The sequence below is a fragment of the Lycium ferocissimum genome, unplaced genomic scaffold (assembly GCF_029784015.1).
Source record: "Lycium ferocissimum isolate CSIRO_LF1 unplaced genomic scaffold, AGI_CSIRO_Lferr_CH_V1 ctg640, whole genome shotgun sequence".
In the NCBI taxonomy this organism is placed as follows: domain Eukaryota; kingdom Viridiplantae; phylum Streptophyta; class Magnoliopsida; order Solanales; family Solanaceae; genus Lycium; species Lycium ferocissimum.
In genome coordinates, this window is record NW_026726343.1 from 64,049 (window position 1) to 86,738 (window position 22,690).

General features: G+C 31.2%; 1 long non-coding RNA gene across 2 annotated transcripts; it reads right to left on the reverse strand.

Annotated features, from left to right (window-relative positions):
- Nucleotides 1-448: 448 nt before the first annotated feature.
- Nucleotides 449-21,008, reverse strand: LOC132045297 (uncharacterized). Of its 2 annotated transcripts, none has more exons than XR_009412394.1 (7): nucleotides 20,612-21,008; nucleotides 5,428-5,480; nucleotides 2,024-2,122; nucleotides 1,859-1,900; nucleotides 1,405-1,446; nucleotides 1,241-1,323; nucleotides 449-730 (listed from the first exon to the last, which is right to left on the reverse strand). It is a non-coding gene; the product is annotated as an uncharacterized LOC132045297 (long non-coding RNA). The 2 variants fall into 2 exon arrangements; XR_009412393.1 differs by lacking the exon at nucleotides 20,612-21,008 and adding an exon at nucleotides 5,619-5,683.
- Between the last annotated feature and the right edge of the window lie 1,682 nt (nucleotides 21,009-22,690).

Genomic DNA, 22,690 nt, shown 5'->3' on the forward strand with positions numbered 1-22,690 from the left:
TAAACCATCTTTTGAAACTTGAAAAATTCATCTTAAAAAACTGCCCAAAAATTGGTCATTTTTTATAACCAACAATGTTTTCAAAATAATTTTGACAAAAAGTGAAAAAAATTATGGCCTAGTACGGGAATAACGAGGTCTCTACCAAAAAACTGTTCATTTTCGACAAGTGGCCTTAACCATTTGTTTCAGGTCCGAGTTCTGCGTATGGAAAAAGTCTTGAGAGAGAATGTCTTTTTCATTAACGGATCTTATGCAGTGAAATTCAGATTAGTCCGAACTCTAATACGGATATCGAACATCAAATGAAAAAACAAAAGACATAGCCATTGCACAACCATAAAAATCATTTCAAACATAACAAACAAAAAAGTTGACATGAAAGAGTCAAAAAAATTAGAAACAAGAAGATTAAATTAAGTTCTTTCAATTCTTGATAGGTTCGTAATACCAGCTTCAACAACAAGATGTAGTCATAAATTGACTTAGCATAAGAGAAGAAATATGGTGAAAAATAAAACAAAAATCATCTTTTGACTTGATAAAAACTTAGCTAAATCTAAGCTAAGCAAACATAAATATAATGTAAAAACTAAAGAGAGTCTTAATTTCAAATTGTGATAAAGAAATATCTTCTTATGCAAGATATTATTACTCCAATAGTATTGGATTTTGAGCATCATTTCCCACTTTGGGTGTTATCATCTTCTCACTTGTATCAACTGGTTTCCTGTAAGAAAAAAAAAAGTGTTAAATTTGTCATCTAAATTAGTTTTTCATATACAAAAACAATAATCGTGCCTCAACCTCAAATAAATCAAGTTGACTTTACGAAATCATTACTAATTATATCGGTTCATTTAAACTCATCTGAAGTCAATATGAGAAGTTCTCTATGTATTAATAACAACAGTTGTACATCAATATCAAATAAGTCAAGTCGACTATATGAAATCATCATTGATCGTATCCCTCTATTTACAGGTCAATATTATATAAAAACAAGCTGCTTTTTTATTCTCTCCCTATATATATAGTCTAAATCTGTGCGTGTTTCAAAAGATTGTAGATCTTTTAAGACAAGTTCCCATATTTAGTCTTCAAATAACAATAGGCTCATAGGGGTGTGTTTTCTGTTTTGTTCTAAAAGAGAATAGCTATTAATAGGAATTTAGAAAGACAAAAAGTAAATAATAGTAATGTAATTAAACAAAAAAAGTAATTATAGTTTATAACTTACCCTAAACGCAAGCGTCTGAATCACCAACTGAATTCTTCAGAACCAAAATGATTAATCCTTGAGCTGCGTTTCAGTTCCTCAATCTTATTTTAAATAAATAAAAAGGTAAATACTATGCCAAAATTAAGAAAAAAGAAATTATAAATAGACTTAAGACTACTTACTTCTTCACGCATGGCTGCATTTTCTACCATAACCTTTTCCATCTGCCAGGAAAAAAAAAACTCAATTAAGAGAATATAACAACAAAAATGACTATGTCCAATATCAGCAAGTTAAGATTGACTATATGAATCTTCACTGAATACTCTAGAGGTCACTTTAGAAAATGTTAAGATTAAAATCAAGTGTAATAAAGCATTAAACGACGTTAAACATAATGTAAGAGGCTCCGAAACTTTTTCTAAACGACTAAATTGTCCTCTGGTTTTAAAGGACAAAATAATTGATCTTTGAAATATTTTCTCCCTATGAAATCTTTCTTTCTTTATCCACCATTAAGTAGTAAATCGGTAAAAAGTATTACTAAAAATTTCATTATATATAAAAGAAGATGAAATAAGTCAATATACAATCAAGATAAAAGTGGGGGCTCTAACACAAAATTAATTAGTATACCTGCAGCAATGATTTTTCAAGTTTCTCCAATAGTGCTTGTTCCTAAAAAATAAAGAAAAATTTAATAAAGATCAGGAAAATGCTTCCTTTTTTTCTTTCTAAATTTTAAACATGAGTGATTTTAAATACATGTACTAATAACTAATTAGTAAAGTTAATATATACCTTTGTCTTATTCACAGCTAAAATGCATTGCTTAACTGATGCTCCACTAGCTGCAACTCTTTGAAGTTCAAGCCTTCAAGTTCCATCCTCATCATCCGACTTTACATTATAGTATAGTATGTAAAAACATAAAAAATACCATTAAATTCATTATCAATATCATTAATAATAAATCTTGTCAACAATACTTATTAGATATTTTAGTAAATATGGTTTATAAGTAAATTCGATAGCATAAAAGTTCTTTAAAATGTTAGTATGAAAAACATAAAAGTTCTTTAAATGTTAGTATGAAAAATTAAACATAGCGAATGCCATATCGGTTAAACACGGAAGAGATGTTGAATATATATGAAAGCAAGCTTCAGGCCTTAATGACGCGGTTTACAAGGAAATATTTTCACAAAGAGCCACGTTTAAGTTTTTGCTCATGTAACTGAAAAATTATCACTATCTTGGAGATTCAATTACAAGTCCAAGATATTCAAATAGTAAAGTGAAATTCCAGGATAATGCCATGAAATATCACTTGTGGAATCAGGGGCGGATCCACTCTTTAGGGTGGGGGTGGCATGGCACCCCCTCGATTAATAATTTTTTATATACTTATGTTGTAATTTGCTTAAACTAGGTTAATTATTTGATCTGCTACTGTTTTTTTTTTTTTTTTTTTTTTTTTTTTTTTTTTTTTTTTTTTTTTTTTTTTTTTTTTTTTTTTTTTTTTTTTTTTTTTTTTTTTTTTTTTTTTTTTTTTTTTTTTTTTTTTTTTTTTTTTTTTTTTTTTTTTTTTTTTTTTTTTTTTTTTTTTTTTTTTTTTTTTTTTTTTTTTTTTTTTTTTTTTTTTTTTTTTTTTTTTTTTTTTTTTTTTTTTTTTTTTTTTTTTTTTTTTTTTTTTTTTTTTTTTTTTTTTTTTTTTTTTTTTTTTTTTTTTTTTTTTTTTTTTTTTTTTTTTTTTTTTTTTTTTTTTTTTTTTTTTTTTTTTTTTTTTTTTTTTTTTTTTTTTTTTTTTTTTTTTTTTTTTTTTTTTTTTTTTTTTTTTTTTTTTTTTTTTTTTTTTTTTTTTTTTTTTTTTTTTTTTTTTTTTTTTTTTTTTTTTTTTTTTTTTTTTTTTTTTTTTTTTTTTTTTTTTTTTTTTTTTTTTTTTTTTTTTTTTTTTTTTTTTTTTTTTTTTTTTTTTTTTTTTTTTTTTTTTTTTTTTTTTTTTTTTTTTTTTTTTTTTTTTTTTTTTTTTTTTTTTTTTTTTTTTTTTTTTTTTTTAAGACATTTAAAAAAAAAAAAAAAAAAATTTGTCGCCTAAATTATTTTTTCATATACAAAAACAATAACCGTGCCTCAATCTCAAATAAATCAAGTTGACTTTATGAAATCATTACTAATCATATCGGTTCATTTAAACTCATCTGAAGTCAATCAAAAAACAAAACAAAAAAAGCAACATGAAAAGTTCTCTCTCTCTCTCTCTCTCTCTCTCTATATATATATATATATATATATATATATATATTAACAACTACAGTTGTACATCAATATCAAATAAGTCAAGTTGACTATATGAAATAATCATTGATCGTATCACTCTATTTAGAGGTCAATATTATATTAAAATAAGCTGCTTTTTGTATTCTATATATATTTTTAGCTAATTCTGTGCGTGTTTCAAAAGATTGTAGGTCTTTTAAGATAAGTTCCCAGATTTAGTTTTCAAATAATAACAGGCTCATAGAGGTGTGTTTTTTGTTTTTGTTCTAAAAGAGAAAAGCTATTAATGGGAATTTAAAAAGTCAAAATTAAATAATAGTAATGTAGTTAAATAAAATAGGAATTATAGTTTATAATTACCCTAAACGCAAGCGTCTGAATCACCAACTAAATTCTTCTTCAGAGACAAAACATTCTCATGATTAATCCTTGAGCCGTGTTTTAGTTCCTTAATCTGAATAAACAAAAATAATTGTGCATATTTTAAATAAATAAAAAGGTAAACACTATGCCAAAATTAGGGAAAAAAATTTATAAATCACAATTACAATATTGGAATACTATTAGACTTAAGACTACTTACTTCTTCACGCAGGGCTGCATTTTCTGCCGTAACCTTTTCCTTCTGCCATGCAGGAAAAAAAAAAAAAAAAAAGAAGAAGAAGAAGAAGCTAACTTAATTAAGAGAATATAACAACAAAAATAACTATGTCCAGCATCAAACAAGTTAACATCGACTATATGAATTTTCATTAAATACTCTAGAGGTCAATTTAGAAAATGTTAAGATTAAAATCAAGTGTAATAAAACATTAAACAATGTTAAACACAATGTAACAGGCTCTGAAACTTTTTCTAAACGACTAAATTTTCCGCTGGTTTTTAAGGGAAAAAACATTTGATCTTTGCAATATTTTCTTCCCGATAGAATCTTCCTTTCTTTATCCAGCTCTTCCGTATTAAATCGGTAAAAAATATTACTAAAATTTTCTTTGTAAGGGGGGAGTTAACACAAAATTAATTAGAATACCTGCAGCAATGATTTTTCAAGTTTCTCCAACATAGCTTGTTCCTAAAATATAAAGAAGAAAAAAAAAAGATCAGGAAAATGCTTCCATTTTTTGTTTCTAAATTTTAAATAGGGATGATTTTTAAAATACATGTCTCATTGTAAAATTAATATATACCTTCTTCTTTTTCTTCACAGCTAAAAAACCCTCAGCTAACTGATGCTCCAATCGCTGCAACTCGTTGAAGTTCAAGCCTTCACGTTCCATCCCCATCAACCGACTTTACATTATATTATAGTATGTTAAAATATATAAAATATCATTAAATTCATTATCAATATCATCAATAATAAGTCTTATCAATAGAACTTATAGACATTTTAGTAAATACGGTTTATAAGTAAATTCGATAGCATAAAAGTTCTTTAAATTGTTAGTGTGACCCTAGTGACGTGTTTTAAAAGGAAATTATTTTCACAAAGTGCCACTTTCAACTCAAGTAATTGAAAAATAACTACTATCATGGAGCGTCAAATTCTATAAGGGAAACTTCAGGATAATGCCATGAAATTTCACTTGTGAATGTGATACTCCAGGGCAGTGGCTATATTCTAAAAACTGGACTGGAAAGTAGTTAGTAGACGCTATTTCTACGTTTTAAAGGTAGAAATAGCATGCACAAGCCACTTTTGACTCTATAATGGAAAAACAACTAATCTTCTCCATAATAATGTCTTGGAGTATAAATTCTTGACAATGACTATATTTCAATTATATATAGAAGATAATGAAGTTCAAAATATGTTTAATAAGATATTATATAAATTAAAATCAAAATTTATCGATATTTTTTAGACTAAAAGTGTAAATCTCCTATTTATTTTTCTTTTAACAAAGATTAAAATAAAGACATACCGTTGCAAATGACGTAGCATTGCAATTTCAGCTCGGAAAGCATTCACTTCAGGCTGCAACTCATGATTGTTTGACAAAACCAAGATCTTTAAATTAATTAAGTGAAAATAATTAAATTGGAAATGTTTTACTTATAAAAATAATTAATGCAATCAATTGATTTATGTGAGTAAGAAGTGTTTAATTACTACCTCTGTTGCAACATCTTCGATTGATACTGGAGCCCTATTGTGCCTTGCCAAAATGTGTTCCATGCTTCACAAAAAGAAAAAAAGAAAAAAAAAAAGAAGAGAGATAAGATAACTGAAGATGTGATAAAAACAATAATATTAAAAAAAAAAAAATTAACTTCTATACATTGATAACTGAAGACAAAAAAGGTTACACCATCAGATCATCTAAGAAATAATTATGGGTAACAATTGATAATCAGGGACGGAGGCAGGCTTTAAATTAATAAGGGGTTCGACATAAACCAGTAGCTTTGTTCAAATCCTATATTCTTGAAAAGTTACACTCGATGCTTTTATTTCTTTTTACGGAAGGCTTATCGAAGCTTTGGATTATTCGGACACATAATCCAATGAATGATTCAGGTATGTTTCTTGGTAGGAGCAACAAAACCAAGCTGATAAAAATTAACGCTTCATTTCTATTCTATAGTTGATGATCGCAGAAGCCCCTATGTAGATTGATTTGGGCCTATTTTTAAAGTAAAATTGACAAAAATAGTCGCCCACTCAAAAAAAAAACCGGAAAATGAATATAGCATACATATTGACTAAATATGTAACTGTCCCTCGTAAATATGTAACCGAAAAATAAATATTTTTGGTCCAACAACTAAATATGTAACTATCCCTCGTGAAACTGATTCTTAGCCCATATTTTTGTTAAGGCTATTTCATTACTTTACTTTGTAAACCCAGCCTACTGTTTGAGGCCCATCCCAACAACAATTTCATTCTTTTAATGGAATAGCCTAACAACTTTTCAGATTTAATACATAGAAATATAAGTATTTCATCTCATTTTTTAACTCTATAACATATCATCACTATAAATATACTACTTGTTAAACATTTTTAAAATATTCCACTCCTAAAACACTTTCTGTTTGTTCAATTCTAATCAACCTCTTTAGTTCATTAGGATGAATAAAATCAATCCTTTTGGATCATAATCTATGTATTTCTTTGATCCTTTCCGTTTCCTTTTTCTTTCATAAAGCTACAAATAAATATTGGAAAAAGTATTTGCTTTTGAAAAATATGTTTTTTCTAAAAATTCAAAAACTGAATTTACAAACTCTAACAAACGCACTTAAATATTTTTAAGTTATTAGACACCTAATAATTAAGAATGACAAGCACAAATAAGAAATGATACAACCACTTCATCTGATTAAGAGTGAACATCCACTAAAACCTTAATCTTTCTCAATTCTCAACTTCTTTTTTATTAAATAAATCATGAAAACCCTTCAAATTAATCGAACAGGCCATACAACCAGGAAAAAACAAAAGAAATTTAAAAAAATAAGGACAAAGCATCTATCTATGTTTTTCTATCATATGGTATTCGGAACTCATTTGCCCGACTATTTTAGATGTGTTGCATGGCGGCATAGGGCCTATTTAAGGAAAAAATACTTCATATCAGAAATTTCTCCATTCCCGTCATTCGATCTAGAAGGATCTATCTGTCTACTAATAAAATTTTACAAAACAGTCACACGTGCCTGAGAACAACAGAAATTCACGCCGCATAGGGTTTATTCAAGAGAAAAGCGCTCCTTATAAGAAAATTATTCAATACAAAGACCAAAGGAGTATACAGATACACATAAATAACCAATCCAACAACAACAATAACAACATACCCAGTATAATCCCACAAGTGGAGTCTGGGGAGGATAAGATGTGCAACCCTACCTTTATGGGGCAAAGAGTTTATTTCCGATAGATCCCCGGCTCAAAAGCAGTGAAATCAAAGCAATATCAAGAAATATAGCGACAACAAAATAAATAATCAATCTAAAAAAATTAAACAACAACAAATACACATAGAGGTAAAACAAGTCTTATTTATTGAAAATAATAATAATAAAAATATGAAATAATTAATTTTACCTGGAACTAGCAAATTCATAACATTTTCCCGTGTTGGAGAAAACAATGACGCCAACCTCAGCTTCACAGAGAACAGCCAATGCATTAGCTTTCCTTATTAACCCTTGCCTTCTTTTGGAGAAAGTAACTTGCCTACTATTTGTGTTCTCAATTCTCTTGATCTCAATTTTTCGTCTACCCATTTTGCCCTCTTTTCCTTTCCTCTCAATCTCTAAAAGGGGATGATTGGTAATGGAGGAAGGAGTAAGGAGTTATGTGTTATATATAGTCATGGTGAATTCTTGAGGATGGAAAGTATTATTACATTGGGAAGGGAACTATGGAAAGAAAATAATGGTTTTTCCTTTGTTGCAAGGTGATCTTAGTATGAGTTTTGTATAAAAGTGTATGTTTGGATATTAACATTCAGGTTGGACAATAAAAACTTTTGGCGTTCAGTGTCTACACCAGATCATACTTTTACTATGGTCTAACAATACAAGTATCAGTTAAACACGTGTCATATCTTAATTGGATTGGTATAAACACCGAGTGTGATAGAGAGTATGTGTAGACACATGTGTAGAGTCGAATTCCAATTTCATATATTGTTTAGGATTTAAACATTGATATAGTCTAGGATTATTTGTATTACTAAGGACATTAGAAAGTAAAGAAGACAATGATTGGGAAATTTTTCTGTGTGTATTTCTTGTATAAACATCCTCTACTTATACTAGCTATAAAGGACTAAAATGCAATAATCAAAAATGCCCTAACAAACCTATGAGCTGTAAAAAAATTCTGTACAAAATTTCCAGAATGTAATTTGGAATCTTATACACCTATATACATTTCTAGAATGATCTAAATAAATATCTTGTACTATTTCTTATACGTATGCCATGTGTATATTGTACTATGCTTTAGGTTTTGTAGAATTTGTTCATGAAGGCTTTCTATGGGAAAGTCATCTGAGGCCCAATTCTAATAAAAGGCCCAGTTGGTTTGTGGTCCAAGTCTGGTTTAGAAGACCCAATGTGAGGGTTGGACATAACAGATCACTTTCCCTTTTTGTTGTTCTTCATACCATCGATGCCTTTGTCTTCTTGTTGTCAAATTCATCACTTCTGAGTAGATCATCATTTGATTGTATAGGATGTATTTCAACACCCCCCCCCCCCCCCCGCTCTCAAGTTGGAGGGGAGGGAACCGACTCCCAACTTGTAGAGAATTAAATGATGCGATGGTCCAGATAAGGGCTTTGTAAATAGATCGGCAAGTTGAGCACTTGAAGGGACGAATGAGAGAGAAATCAGCCCGGAAAGAAATTGTTGCCGGACAAAATGGCAATCCAGTTCCACGTGCTTGGTTCTTTCGTGGAAAACTGGATTGCGAGCTATATAAATTGCCGCTTTGCTATCGGAGAACACCGGAACTGGTAATTTGGGCTTTAGAGTGAGATCTTCAAGAAGTCAAGTTAGCCAAGTGAGCTCTGCCGTGACTCTTCACATAGAGCGGTACTCCGATTCAGCGGAGGAAAGTGATATTGATGGTTGTTTCTTGGATTTATGAAATTGGAGATCCTCCAAGACTTATGAAAAATCCACTCACGGATCTTTGAGTTTCCTTGCAAGATGCCCAATCGGCATCGCAAAAGGCAATAAGTGACATAGATGGGTCATAATTCAATAGTATATCTTGACTAGGATTCGTTCTCAAATATCTAAGTACCCGTAGTCCAGCAATGAAGTGATGCATCCGAGGTGTTTGCATGTATTGACTCAAACAAAGAATAGCATAAGAGAGATCTGGTCGAGTGTTGGTGAGGTAATTAAGTTTATCAACGAGTCGTCGATAAATTGTAGGATCAGTAAGGAGTGCACCAGCTTGATTAGATAAATCTGTAGAAGGATTAATGGGAGAAGAAACAGATAGCAAATTGGAGCAATTGAACTCATCCAAGAGTTCTAAGGTAAACTTTCTTTGATTAAGGATAATTCCTTGTTTTTCTCTGAGCACTTCCATGCCTAGGAAGTAATGTAGTTCACCTAGATCCTTAATATAGAATTCTGAATCCAAGAAAGATTTAATTTGGATGAATTCAGAAGGATCATTCCCTGTGAGTAGAATATCATCACCATAGACTGCTATAATGGAGATAGAATCACCTGATTTTTTGAAAAATAATGAGTAGTCATTCAATGAAGCAGTGTATCCTTTGAATTGTAATGCCCCTGCTAACTTAGCATACCATGCTCTTGATGCTTGCTTTAATCCATAAATAGATTTCTGCAATTTGCACACAAAATTGGGGTATGGAGGAGTTAAACCTGAGGGATACTTCATGTACACCTCCTCTTGTAAATCCCCATGTAAAATTACATTATTTACATCAAGTTGAGATATTGACCATCCTCTTTTGACTGCGATGGCTAGAAGACACCTGATAGTGGTCATTTTGACCACCGGAGAGAAGGTTTCATTGTAATCAATGCCTTCTCTCTGTATATCACCTCGAATGACAAGCCTTGCCTTTAATCTTTCAATTGTTCCATCAGAGTGTTGCTTTACCTTGTATACCCATTTACAAGGTAAAGCTTTCATACCAAGTGGTAATGGAACTTCCTCCCATGTATGATTATCTTTTAGTGCCTTAATTTCCTTATCCATTGCTTCTCTCCATCCAAGATGTGAATTAACTTGAGAGTAGCTTCTAGGTTCAGTAATTGCACTGAGAGAATCCTAGTAATTGTTGATTCTGCATAGATAAGGCAGCAAAAGAGAAGGTGGAAGGTTGTAAAGAATGAGATAAACAATTATCAGTGATTTGTGATAGGAAAATGTTGTTGCAATAAAAATCTTCCAAATATCCAGGTCTGTTTTTCACTCTTTCTGACTTTCTAGTGGGTATAACTGGTGTAGATGAATGTGGAGGAGAAAAATCAGGATTTGGAGGAGAAAAATCAGGTGATATGTTGGTGTTAGTGGTGTTAGATGGTTCAGGTGATATGTTGGTGTTAGTGGTGTTAGATGGAAGGGAAGAAGTATCGGGGATTTGGAGGGAAAGGAGAAGGATAGGCGAAGGGAAGATTCAGGGATTTGATCAGGAAAGGAAGAGGTTATATTAGGAATGGGAAAAATAGGTTCTGATGTGTTGGTAGTAGATGAATAAGGAAAAATAGTCTCATGGAATTTAACATCTCTAGAAACTATAATATTTTTGGTTTCTAAATCAAGTAATTTGTATCCTTTTTGTCCCTGTGGATAGCCTATAAATACACAAGGCTTAGCTCTAGGCTCAAATTTACTTCTATTATGTACAAGAACAGAAGCATAACATAAGGAACCAAAACTCCTCAATAGATTGTAATCAGGCAGCTTCCCATATAGGACTTGAAAAGGAGATTTCCCTCTGAGAACTCTAGATGGTATTCTGGTAATCAAATATGTTGTTGTTAACACACATTCACCCCAAAAAGATGTAGGCAACTTAGATTGAAACAATAGTGTCCTTGCAATTTCCAACAAATGCCTATGCTTCCTCTCAACAATTCCATTTTGTTGAGGGGTAGCAACACAGGATGTCTCATGAATTATCCCTTGTGATTTAAGAAAAGATGCCTCTTGTAATCCCTTTTCTAACTCTAGTGCATTATCTGATCTCATCCTTTGAACTTTGACATTGAATTGCCTTTCAACCATGGCAAAAAAATCCTTTAAAATTGGGAATGCATTACTCTTAACTGTTAGCAAAAAAGTCCAGGTTCCCCTGCTAAAATCATCAACTATTGTTAAAAAATATTTGTAACCATCATGTGTTGCAACTTTGTATGGTCCCCAAGTATCCACATGAATTTGTTGAAAAATTCTTTTCGTTTTGATGTGACTTAAAAGAAAAGGACTTCTAGTTTGTCTTGCAAGAGGACAAATGTCATAAGATCAGTTAGAAGAAGGAGGAAAATTGCCTAAATTGAGATATTTCATTCTTTGGAAAAGGCAAATGCCCCAATCTTACATGCCAAAGAGTTACATCAGATGTAGCATTTGCTGAAACAGGAAAAACAGAAATTGAATTGAAATTACTAGCTGAAAAAACAGATAAATTGCTATGACATTTTTGCTTAGACCTAAGATTACTAGGCTTCAATAGATAAAGTCCATCCCTTGATTCACCAAAAACTTGTACCCTCCTCAGATGGTCCTGCATCATACACTTAGTTGAGTTAAAAAAAAAAGAGTACAATGAATTTGTACACACAATTTTTAAACAGATAAGATGTTATACCTAAAAGAAGGAACTAGAAGCACATTGTTTAATGTGAGAGTAGGCTTTATCTTAACACTACCTATATGTGTAACAGTGACTCTATTAGAGTTAGGAAGATTTATGTGTATAGGACTAGGAAGAGGAATTAATTTTTGAAAAGAATTTTGATCAAAACACATGTGCTCAGATGCACGTAATCTATTATCCATGCATCAGTGTTAAAAACAGCAAAACAAGAACCAGAATACTTTATCATAGTACCAGCCACAGCATTGGCATTGATCTCTGAATTTTTGGTTCTTGATGGTCCTGCTTGGCTCTGTTTGAAAATGTTGAAGATTTGTGACATTTGTTCCTTGCTTAGTTGCTGACTGAGACTGTTCATATCAAATTCACTATAATTATTGTCAATGGTCTCATTTTCTTCCCCTGCTACTGCTGCATTTCCTTTCACTTCATTGTTGTATTCCCTCTGATTTGTGAACTGAAAGTCATCTGGGAACCCAATCAACCTAAAGCAATTGTCTACCACATGCCCTGTCTTGAGACAATGTGTGCAACTCAGGTTGGGATTGAACTTTGTTTTCCTTGGTTTGAAACCAAATTTCTGTGACTGGTTTGAGTTCCTTAGTACTCCATATCTAAATTTATTTCATTGCATTTGATTTCCGGTCTTGAACTTTTGTGTGTTATTACCTAACCTTGGGTTTTGCTTTATGAATTTCTGGGGATTAGAGTTGTAGTTTCCTGCCATAAAGGATGAATAGTTAGAAACTTGAGGGTTTATATACACCTCCCTCTAATTCTTATCTTGAAGAAGAAGAGAATAGGCCTGATTGATTCCTGGCAAAGGATTCATCATGAGGATATTTCCTCTTGCCTGAGAATAGACATCATTCAGTCCCATGAGGTACTGCATGAGTCTCTGATCCTCCATTGACTTAGTTATCTTTTGTTTTCCCTCACAAGTGCACACACACATACAGTTTATGTGTGAGTTGAGGGAATCTATTTCATCCCAAAGCCTTTTCAGTTTAGTGAAATAACCAGCCATATCAGTAGAACCTTGTGCCAAACCATTAATTTCCTTTTGTAAATGGTACAGCTTGGCCCCATTAGACTGGCCAAATTTTTGTTCCAGATCTGTCCATAGTTCCTTTGCAGTTCTTGAATAAATGACTGAATCTGCAATGTTTTTTGACAAAGAGTTATTCAACCAAGAAGTGACCATATCATTGCACCTGCTTGATATTCCTGGTCCTCAAGTCCTGGTTGTGCAAGAGTTCCATTGATAAAGCTGAGTTTGTTTTTTGCAGATAATGCAATGAGTACAGACCTCCTCCAACCTTGGTATCCTTTTCCATTGAAGATGTTATTCACCAAGCTCATTCCTGGTGCATCTGAAGAGTGAAGAAAAAGAGGGTTGCTAAAATCAAAAGAAGCTACATTTGGTGTTGTCATTGTTTGTGAAACTGAACCTGAGGTGTTTTCAGTGTTTCCAGTCATGTTTCAAGCTTGAAGGAAGAATGAGACAAATGCAGCAAAGTGAAGTATGAGACAGAGAAAGATTTGAAGAAAATGAGTCAAGAAAGCTTTACTGATTCAGAGTTTTTGTCACTGCTCTGATACCATATTAGAAAGTAAAGAAGACAATGATTGGGAAATTTTTCTGTGTGTATTTCTTGTATAAACATCCTCTACTTATACTAGCTATAAAGGACTAAAATGCAATAATCAAAAATGCTCCTAACAAACCTATGAATTTGTACAAAAATTACGTACAAAATTTCCGAATGTAATTTGGAATCTTATACACCTATATACATTTCTAGAATGATCTAAATAAATATCTTGTACTATTTCTTATACGTATGCCATGTGTATATTGTACTATGCTTTAGGTTTTGTAGAATTTGTTCATGAAGGCTTTCCATGGGAAAGTCATCTGAGGCCCAATTCTAATAAAAGGCCCAGTTGGTTTGTGGTCCAAGTCTGGTTTAGAAGGCCCAATGTGAGAGATGGACATAACAGATGACTTTCCCTTTTTGTTCTTCATACCATCGATGCCTTTGTCTTCTTGTTGTCTTCTTCCTTAACAATTCATCACTTCTGAGTAGATCATCATTTGATTGTATAGGATGTATTTCAACAAAGGATTGGGATTGTAACACTCCAATTCCAATCTAAATAGAGAAGGCATTGCTATATAATGAAGTCACAGCCTGATCACGTAGAGAAGCAAGAAGGATGTAGTGGTTGCAGTCTATGGTGCAATAATCTATCATACATGAATAGCTGGAAACAACAAATTTTCCAAGGAAAAGAGTTAATAGTAATTTTGTAATGAATCGGATTCAAATTGTAATTAGAGAGAGGATAAATATATTTAGAAACTCCAAGAGGTAGAAAAAATAGTTCTTTTATACAAGTTGTTTGTAATTAGAGGATATTCAGAGATCTGTTAGTTCTTGACGCCCTTCCTAGAAGATGGTTAAGACTACGGATGTTCTCTTAGGTGTATTGGTGCTTTATTTTGTTGGTATGGTAATATTTCACATTTTATTGCCAAAATAACTTATGGTGAAATAAAGCAAAATCCTAGCTGCTGTTTGATCTCATTTTTCCCTCTCCCCATTTTCCCTTCCTTTCTTTTCTTTTCTTTTCATTATCTATAAGGGCGTGATTGAGTCATCTCCTATATTGTTGTGTTGAATTCTTGAAGGGTATACGGACGGAATGCCATACTACATTTGAAAAGGGAAATATATATGAAAAAAAAAAAAAGGTTTCCATGTGTGGCAAGGTATCTTAATAAGAATTTTTCTATGGAATGGCATGTTCTGATTAGCATTTTGCTGGGCATCTATTGTCCAATTTCATAATTTTCGTTTAGGGTGTGTTTTTGGCGAGATGACAATATTTTTCAAAATTTTTTTTTTTTTCTGGGGTTTGATTGTCTGCAAAGTTGCTCGTATAAAAATATTATAATAATAAAATTAGGATCAAATATGATATTAGGACACAAAAATATATTTAGATTAGCAAGGATAGTTGCATACCTTTTGAGTCATAATGTGGATCGATGAAGGTAGGTTTTTCTATCCATTACTATTTCATAAAATGTCGGCATCAATGAGACAGCTACCACACACAGCAGATGATGTGAAATAACCTGAATAGTGTGTTTATAAATGGACAATAGAGGAATCTAGCTGCAATCAATGAAGACTTGATGGGTTGTCTCATTATGAGCCTCATCGGGTTGACCGTTGAGCCTACCGCCACACTAGACCCACAAAACACATAAAATGCACAACCCAATAATCAATTATCACACTTATAATTAGCCTCACGTTAATGCACTTTCATCAAACCAGAACATTTAAGACATAAATAAAATATTTTAATAATGTAACCCCATTTTTCTTACAGCTCGGGCTTCTAAAAAATATCATTAGTTACGTATCAGATCCCTCAAAAGTAGTTCATTTTTTGAGGATCCGATATGAATGTGACATCATTTTTAGAAAATCCTAGCAACATAGGTTGCCAAAAAATATTTAGCGACTTTCTTGATATTTTGGTAAATTTGACTGATTTTACATTGCAAAAAATAAATTTAGTAATTCTGGTGCAATAAAGAAAAACCTTCACCATTCTTTGATCTTAAATTTTCCTCTCTCCATTTTCTCTTCCTTTCTTTTCTTTTCCTCACTTTCTTTATCTCTAAAAAAGGGTGATTGGTAATGGAGGAGGAAGGATTCATCACTTGTTGAAGGGTCTTGAGATGGAAAGTATTACCTCATTTGGAAGGGAATATGGAATATTTTTTAATAAAGATCAAGAAAATGCTTCCTTTGTTTCTTTTTAAATTTTAAATAAGAGTGAATTTTAAAAACTAATTAGTAAAATTAATATCTTAATATGTTTCTCCTTCATAGCTAAATGCCTTCCGTTAATTGAAGCTCCAACTGCTGCAACTCTTACCTTGAGTGGCACTTGGACTGAAAATACGGTTGAACTAGAAAATTTTCTCCTGATCTTTTGAGGATCTTAGTGGATCAATAACAGCCAAAGAACTATCTTCTCCAATGAACTTCAAAGAGTTGCAGCAATTGGAGCATCAGCTAACTGAATGCTATTTAGTTATGAAAGAGAAAAAAGGATTTATTAATTTTACATATTAGTTATTAGTACATGTATTTAAAAAATCACTCCTATTTAAACTACATAAAGATGTATTATAACGTTAATACTTAAAAGAAATTAGAAAAGTAATAATCAAGGAAAATAACTATTTGACTCACTTAATTAAAAGTAAAATAGAACTCTATCGACTGAATTTCTCAAGCCGATGGTCCATCAAAAACAACCTCTCTATCTTTGGGATAAGGTCTGCATACAATCTAACCTCCCAAATCTCACTTTGTGAATTACATTGGTTATGTTGTTGTTGTATGTTAATTGGACCTAAAATTTATGAAAGAAAGACTAAAAGCACCCAAAATAAAATATGAATAAAGTACAAATGTTAACCTATCAACAAAAAGTTTGAAAAAAAAAAATGTAAATCATCAAATGTAAAATGACTATGTCGATCGACAAAATTTGAGTGGCATATGATGTTTAGACGCAACAATAAAGCAAGACAGAATAATTAAGGCACATATACTAAAATACGAATATATTACAAAAGTGATTCTATCGCAAAAACAGTAGTAAAATAGTAGGATCTAAAACAACAAAATAATGCATAAATATAGAAACGTACCATTTGATACTCTTGAATCTATCAAATACGATTAAACAATATTGATTTGAATTAGATTGGTTTCTTTCTCGTTGATGCATATCAAGATAGACGGCAATTATTGAATATGTTAATGAATTAAGCGTCGCTTATTAGGTTTGAGTATTAGGTTTTATTAAAGAATGATATCTAGGGTATTTAAAATGGTATTTAGGTAGTTTAATTCTTAAGTTTTGGTCCCTAAGTTATAGGTATATTCTGATTTTTATGCTTGTGATATCTGATGAAGTACATTTAATCTTTAATTAATTGAAATGTGTGTATTTAGTCCTTTTATATTAGAATTACATTGTATTGAACTACTTTTAGACTGATTCAGATAGACCCTCGACTCAAGGAAAAACATTTCAAAGCAATTCGTAAAAAGGAAAATAACATAAGTGAAGAAAGCATGATAAAATATTTTGAAAAGGAATAGTAGCTACAACAAAATAATACGATAATCGAAGTACAAGAATCAATAAATAGTAGCAGAAATCGAAGAACAAGAAACTACAAGAGTATTACTACGACCACTAGTACGGAAGGATAAGCGAGACAACCCTCAACTACTTATTAACCTTCTACCTTAATCCGTGTCCCGCATAATCTCCTATCTGAGGTCATTTGTTAAGCTTAACATAATACCTGGGTAATTAAGTGATGGAACGATTAATAATTATGGTAAATTTGTGAATATTCACAAGCAGAAGGGATTGAAAGTGCGCATTTAAATTATTTGAAGGTTAAATGTGCTTAATAAGACATCACAAAAATCGAAATTAGAAGTTACCAATAATTGAAGGACCAAAAATGCTATTAATCCTCTAAGCCCGAGGTTTATTTTAGCGTCGCTATTTTAGACCTAAAAATATTATGTTAAAGTGATGTAATGTGCCAAGCCGAATCCAAATTAATTAGATCATCTTTGCATGGTTAGAGGGGTCAAAATGGTGGCTCAAACCCCAACCCAACCCGGCCAAATTACTTAAAGGGCCAAAGAATTAAATGGGTTAGGACGGGCTGGCCCTTTTAATTGAAGGGCCTGCAAAATGGCAGCCCAACCCAACCCTAAGCGGGCCGCGAGCTAGGATGTGCTAACCTTTTAAGTTTTTTCGTCTTCTGAAATAACATTTTCTAAGTGATTTTTGGTACAATTTGAACATGAAACTTTTGCAATATGAAATAGAATCTTCTACCACCCATTTCTTGCGCAAATCCATATCATAGAATAAAAAAATTCAAGAGAACAAATATAAATTATTATTTTTAATCACTAATTCAGATCATGTTCAAAAGAAATTAAACATAATATAAACTCTAAGACTAAAAAGTATTACTCCAGTTTCTAATTACTATTTAGTAGTAAGTACATTCTTTTTTCTCATTACGTTTTATCTTTTTGTTTAATTTACTTATATTTTTTTTAAATTAATTAATTTATTATTCTTTTCTGGCCTCAAGGGCTGGCCTCAACCCAATCCTTGAGGCTGGGCTTTTGAGCCTCACTTCTATATGGGCCAAAGAAATTTTAGCCCAACCCTACTTAAACAAAGGGTTGGGTTGGGCCGGCCTTGCGTGCCAAGCCCATATTGACAGCTCTGCATGGTTAGTTAATGCGATACGTATAGCCAAACTAATGGCCAATCAAAACACGTAAAGTATATAAATGATATTTGTTCCAACTAACTTAATGTAATTTTTATCGTAGACCCAAATTTGTTCGGTTTGATAACTCAAATGAGTCAATTGAACTACGTAGAAGAGTTAATCTATAATGTAACTGCATTTTGCATAATTATTAGTAAGGTCATTTATTGCTGAGATCGAGATTTTAACATATAATATTTTTCGAAAAGACAAAAGAGATTAATTGACATAAGTCTTTTTTGAGAAAGAAAAAAATTAGCTGGAGAAGTGAGCTCATTTGGCGCGATTTTAAATTAGTCAAATCAACTGTATTTTAAATACCGAATACATAAAAAAGACAAGAAAACTAGCTATAATTAATTTTCATATTTCGTTTTGTGATAAGATAAAATTGATTTAATGTTTTATTACCATTTTCATATGTGGGGTGCTTCCCCAGTCACACCAAATTACCTCCAGTAAAAGTGGATTTGATCACTTCATGGTCAAACATGGATTAAATGTTGATTATACTAATTGGTAGATAGAAGATTTGTTCAATTACATGAATTGTCTTTATCTTCCCCAGTTATAATATTAACATTTCTCTTAAAATTAACGTAATGGTTCAAATTACACCACTCTCTAATTTACTGACCTCGTTAATCATACAGTTAGAAAAGAACGTAGTGTGTCACATTAGAGTTATCTCCTTATTTATGACACGAGTGCCCTTATTATTTGTAACGGCTTAATTACTAAAAACCCATTTTTCCTTCTAACTAGTGGAGTACTAATTTGTATTCGAATTTTACATGATTAATTAATGTATATATGCATTCTTGAAATAATAAAGTTGAAATTAGAAAAAGATAATTAATGTTTTTATGATAAATATTTTGTACATGATCACTAATATTTTTGGAAAGAGGAAACATGTTACATACACAAATCAATGCTAAAAATGGAAAAGATCCCTTTTCACTTTTGATTGGTGTAACTTTTAAAAGTTACTTTTTTGGCATAATACATAAATAAGCCCTCAAACTTGACATCAACTGACAAGTATGCCCTCCAACGTTAGATGTGCACAAGTAGGTACCTCACCTCAAAGATAATCAGTTGAACACTTCAACTAACAAAATGATCATGTAGACACCTCCAAAATTTATGTGTCACGTTGGTGCACATCAGCATTTGCATTTACGTGTTCAACTTTATACAAGTTAAGGTGTCTACTTGTGCACACTCAAAGTTTGAGGGTCCGTTTATGTATTATGTCATTTTATATATATGTAAACAAAAGATTTGAAATTGAGATTGAAGTTGCTCCTGATTTGATGAGCATGTAACTTTTCCTGATGTGATCCTGAAGTTATTACGCCTTCAAAAGACGAAATTGCAATCCTGAAGTTAGTACGTCAGTTGCAACGGTAAGTCTTTATTTTATTTTTTGTCAAAAGAGAAAAAAAATAGGGGATTTACAACCAAAAAAAAAAAAAAAAAGAAAGAAAGAAAAAAAGTCTCTAAAATATCGTTAAATTGTGATTTTGATTTTTATGATATCTGATTAAACATATATAACTTTAAATTAATAAAAATGCACAATTTTGATCAAAAGAAACAGATATATTTTGAACCCAACCTATTATTGGTATTGTCCGTCTTTGATCTAGGCTCGATAAATTCTACAAGTGAAATAGGATAATGCCATGGAGTTTCAACCATGGAATCTGATGCACCAGGAGAATGGCTATATTTAAAGACCGAGCTGAAAAGTAATTAGTGAGTTATTTCTATGTTTGAAAGGTAGAAATATCGTGCACCCGTCACTTTTGACACTATAATTGAAAAACAACTACTCGTGGAGGTCTCCATGATAATGTTTTAGAGTATAAATTTTTTAGTGGCTATTTTTTAGTTAAAGAAGCTGGAAAATGAGCCATCTATCGAGCCTAGACCCAAGGTGAACATTATCAATAATAGGTTGGGCTCGTGTTTAGAAGGGTTTGTATGTGTAAGGTTCAAAATATATCCGTCTATTGTGATCAAAACTGTACATTTTAATTAATTTAAAGTTATATGTGTTTAATCAGATATTATAAAAATCAAAATCAGAGTTTATCGAAATTTTAGAGACTAAAAGCGTAAATCCCCTATTTATTTTTCTTTTGACAAAAATTAAAATAAAGACTTTATCGTTGCAACTGACATAGCATTACAATTCCAGCTCAGAAAACATTCACTTCAGGCTGCAACTCATGATTGTTTAACAAAATCAAGATCTTTAACTTAACTAATTGAAAATAATTAAATTGGAAATGTTTTTTTTTAATAAACAATAAAAACAACCAATAAATTGAGAAACAAGTGTTTAATTACTACCTTTGCTGCAACATTTTCAATTGATTCTGGAGCCCTGTTGTACCTTGCCAATACGTGTTCCATGCTTCACAAAAACACAATAAAATTGAGCCTTAATGAATGAAAATGCTATAAAAACAATTATAATTAACCTCTTTAGTTCATAATCAAGTTTGATCGCGCAAACGATGAATAAAATCAGTCATTTTTATTTATAATTTATGTATTTCTTTTTTCCTTCCCCTTTCCTTTTTGTATCACAAAGCTACAAATAATTATTGGAGAGAGTATTTGCTTTAGAAAAATACGTATTTTCTAAAAATTCAAGACTGAATTTTCAAACACTAACAGATGCATTTAAGTACTTTAAAGTTATTAGACACGTAGTATTTAAGAAGGTATTAGGAGTCACTACATTTGGGAAAAAAAAAAAAAAGAGGTTTCCATGTGTGACAAGATACACTTAATAAGGTTTTTATTTTTATTTTTGTAGAAAGGCATGTTTGGATTAGCATTTAGGTTGGGCCCTATTGTCCAATTTGCTAATTTTCATTTAGGGTGTGTTTGGTGTGATGAAATTTACTTTTAGAAAATAAGTTATTTTATGGGGTTTGGTTGTCAACAAAGTTGCTCATATAAGAACACTAACATAATAAAATAAGGATAAAATATGATATTAGGAGACAAAAATATATTTAGATTAGCAAGGATAATTGCGTACCTTTTGAGCCATATCGCGGATTGATGAAGGACTAGGGTTTCCTATCTATTACCATTTCATAAGATGCCGACATCAATGAAACAACTACTATACCACACAGATGATGTGAAATAACCTTAATAGAGTGTTTATACAAGGACAATAGAGGGGACCTATCTGCTTAATCAATGAAGACCTGATGGGTTGTCTCATTATGAGCCTCATCGGGTTGACTGTTGAGCCTACTGCCATACTAGACCCACCAAACACATAAAATGTACACCCAATAACCAATTATCACACTTATAATTAGCCTCACATTTACGCACTTTCATTAAATCATAACGTTAAATATAAATAAAAATTCATAATAATGTAAGCCCATTTTTCTTACAGCTCGGACTTCTCAAAAATAACATTAGCTACGTGTCGGATCCTTCAAAAGTAGTTCATTTTTTGAGGATCCGATATGAATGCGACATCATTTTTAGAAAATCCTAGCAACATAGGTTGCCAAAAAATATTTAGTGACTTTCTTGATATTTGGGTAAATTTGACTGACTTTACATTGCAAAAAATAATTTAGTAATTTTGGTGCAATAAAGAGAAACCTTAACCATTCTTTGATCTCAAATTTCTCTCTCTCCATTTTTCCTTCCTTTATTTTTCTTTCTTTTCCTCTCACTTTCTTTATCTCTAAAAAGGGGTGATTGGTAATGGAGGAGGAAGGATTCATCATTTGTTGAAGGGTCTTGAGATGGAAAGTATTACCTCATTTGGAAGGGAAATATGAAAAAATATTTAATAAAGATCAAGAAAATGCTTACTTTGTTTCTTTCCAAATTTTAAATAAGAGTGATTCTTAAAAACATGTACTAATAACTAATTAGTAAAATTAATATCTTAATATGTTTCTCCTTCATAGCTAAATGCTTCAGTTAACTGAAGCTCCAGCTGCTGCAACTCTTACCTTGAGTGGCACTTGGACTGAAAATATTGTTGAACTGGAAAATTTTCTCCCCATCTTTTGAGGATCTTAGTGGATCAATAACAACTAAAGAACTATCTTCTCCAATGAACTTCAAAGAGTTACAGCAATTGGAACATCAGTTAACTGAATGCAATTGAGTTGTGAAAGAGAAAAAGGGATATATTAATTTTACTAATTAGTTATTGATACATGTATTTAAAAAATCACTCCTATTTAAACTACATAAAGATGTATTATAACGTTAATCCTTAAAGAAACTAGAAAAACAATAATCAATAAATAACTATTTGACTCACTTAATTAAAAGTAAAATAGAACCTATCGACTCAATTACTCGAGCCGATGGTCTATCGGAAACAACCTCTATATCTTGGGATAAGGTCTGCAAACAATCTAACCTCCCAAATCC